General features: G+C 42.5%; 1 long non-coding RNA gene across 1 annotated transcript; it reads right to left on the reverse strand.

The window, feature by feature from the left end:
• Positions 1-1701: 1701 nt before the first annotated feature.
• LOC119294031 lies at positions 1702-2554 on the reverse strand. The gene is made up of 3 exons (XR_005143307.1): positions 2443-2554; positions 2315-2373; positions 1702-1905 (listed from the first exon to the last, which is right to left on the reverse strand). It is a non-coding gene; the product is annotated as an uncharacterized LOC119294031 (long non-coding RNA).
• Positions 2555-2862: the final 308 nt, after the last annotated feature.

Below are 2862 nucleotides of genomic sequence, written 5' to 3' on the forward strand. Positions count from 1 at the left end.
AATTAGTTTATAAAATATTATTTATGGATTTTGAAAATGCACCAAACACAAAATTAGTTTATAAAATATTATTTATGGATTTTGAAAATCTTAAATTTTCATTGTTGCACGCGCAATGTTTCGTTGGATTTTTACATAATACAAATTTATATTTAATCTGAATAGAAATTTCAGGATAAAAATATTTCAGATCCCATCAAAATGTGGGAAATTTTATTGAATTCTGTCTTCAACGGTTGGTTCAAATTATTAATCGTTGTCCTAGCTAGAAAATGGGCTGTACTTTTAACAAACTGTAAATGGGCTGTTGTAAATTCCAATAGAATTCAAAAATGGGTTGTACATTCTTACAAAACGCAAATGGGCTATAAGTTCTCTGCCACACACTTGTGGGCCTACTAAGTGACGCGTCCCCTAAAAAAAATAAGTTGACGCATATGCAAGGCTTTGTCAACTTATTATAGTCAACACACGGTTCTAGCAGCAGTGGCCGTTGGATGTCTATCCAACGGATGTCGTGCTTCTTCTTCAATCTCGGATATTCTTAGCTTCGGCCGCCCAAAAAATGATTCCTGCCCCTGACATCTGGGGCACACCATCTCGGAGGCTGACCAGTGGGCGTACTAAGTTGGAGCGTACAAAGGGCTTTGTCAACTTAGTCAATATAAACGATTCTAGCTTCAGTGACCATACGAGGTCCATCCAACGGCCGTAGTGCTTCTTCAACCTCTGGTCTTCTTGATCCAGCCGCCCAAAGCAGCGCCGGTCGTGCCGCCTACTCCTGCCTCCCGTGGCTGGCTGTGCTACCGCGGAGGCCTCACCACCCCCATACTACTCCCACCGCTGGCCAGGTCATCCCTCCACTCACCCACACCCGCTATTATTCTGCGGCAACGGCAGCCTCATACCGCAGCCAAACCAGTGAACCCTCGTACTCCTCTTCTCGCGGGCTTCCACTGCTGCGTCTTCCCTAACTCCGCGTCGTCCCCTTCCTAGGCGTCGCCGTCGTCCACCGCCCTGGTGCTCTCGGCGCGGCGTGGTCAACGTGGTCAACGACCGACTTGCATCGGAAGAGTACTGTATGTGGAGAGGCTGACAGCTGGGTCCACGGCGGCCGCAAGGAAGTGCCTCCTTATTAAGCGCAAAATAATTATTCCTCCACCTGACACTACAAGAAATATGTCAACTTGTGACCTTGACTATTGGTCACCGAAAGGTCATTGTTTTTCATTTGTAACCTTTTTTTGACAAAAAACAGAAGGTCAAAAGCTGAGGGTCGTAAACTGACTATAGCGACCTTCTCTGTGAGAAGGTCGTGGACGTTTACGACCAAAATATTCCTATTGTGGCGTTTTGGTCACTAGCAACCTCCCCAGGCCACGTAGGCATCCAGCGTGGCAAGTTGATGTGGCACAAGATTCAGCCCGGTCCGATTAGGTGTTTTACATGGGCCAAGCCCATTAATTCAGCCTTTTATTTATTTTTTTCCTTGTTAATTCTGGCCGGCTTCATGGGCCAAGCCCAACGTTGTAGCCTTTTTTATTGTTGGTCCGTGGCCTTTTATTATTTATTGCTTTTCTATTTTCAGCCATTATATATTCAAGCTGGTCCCACTAGTCAAATGGGTCCCGCTTGTCATGATCATCTCTCAAATTGGTCCCACATGTCAGAAATGTACAAATTTGACAGATTATTTTCATAAGTGGACCCATTGGTCAAGTTTCCATTTCACAAGTTTTCAGATCACATACATAATCAAAAAGAACACATAAATTTCATCAAATATACCACTAAATAAATCTATTACAATCTTTACAACACATATATGCTACTCTTTACTAAGTAGAACTTGACGGCTTCACACTTCACGGCTTCACTCTTGCTTCACACTTCACACTTGAGCATCTGTAAAAGAGGAACAACCACAAATTTAAATCTCAATTGCAGTATAGGCCATATGTAGAAGCAGTTCAAAGTTGAAACAACATCAATTAAAAACACGCACACAGAAACATAAGAGTCAAAATGCAGTATAGGACCAGGACAAGGCAACTCCTGTTATCAAATCAACACACAGCTTGTAGCAAAACAGCAACAGAATACATTATAACGAGAGTAAGCTTGAATCAAACAGCACAGAAACATGTGTATATCTCATGTGAGCATCATGCTGTGGTTTTATTAAACAATGATACAGCAACAGAATACAATATCTTCAATGCAAATTATAGTACTTGTAGCAAAACTGCATAAGCTTTGAGTTTTCAAAGAATAAGTTCGAAGGAAAGTATAGCAGTGCATAAGCTCAGGTTACCTGGGTTGTCAACCAGAGGTGCCTTCCACTTTGCCCTTGTTGTTCAGGTTCTTGATATTCTGAATACACAGAAATCTCAGCTCAGAACTTGTAATACACATCGTTGCTTGTCTAAGCAAAAAGACTACCTAGTCATATTGCCATGAGATAGTTCATGGTGTACCTTTTGTTTCCATGGCCCCTTGAACTGGTTTGGAATGGTTGGAGTTGTCCATTTCCCATCTTATACAATCTGCACCTTCAAATAGAACAAATATATGTCAAACATAGATGAGCAGAAAATACCAACTACTCAACGAAAAAACTAACGTGCAGATAGTACTCGAACAAATCAAAGAGGAAGGAAACAAGGCATCTGCTTTGCTAGCTAGGAGTGGGTAAACTGAAACATGAGCATGTTGGCCTAACATTGTCGTAACAGCCAGATGGGATGAAGTGTCGTTCTAAATAAAAGGAAAGGCGGCGGAGAGGCTAGTGCATCGTCCGATGCGCCTGCCTGCCTCGGAGATGAAGGCAAGACTATCGGAATTTGGCTGCCATCAATTAGT

The sequence above is a fragment of the Triticum dicoccoides genome, chromosome 4B, assembly GCF_002162155.2.
Source record: "Triticum dicoccoides isolate Atlit2015 ecotype Zavitan chromosome 4B, WEW_v2.0, whole genome shotgun sequence".
NCBI lineage: Eukaryota > Viridiplantae > Streptophyta > Magnoliopsida > Poales > Poaceae > Triticum > Triticum dicoccoides.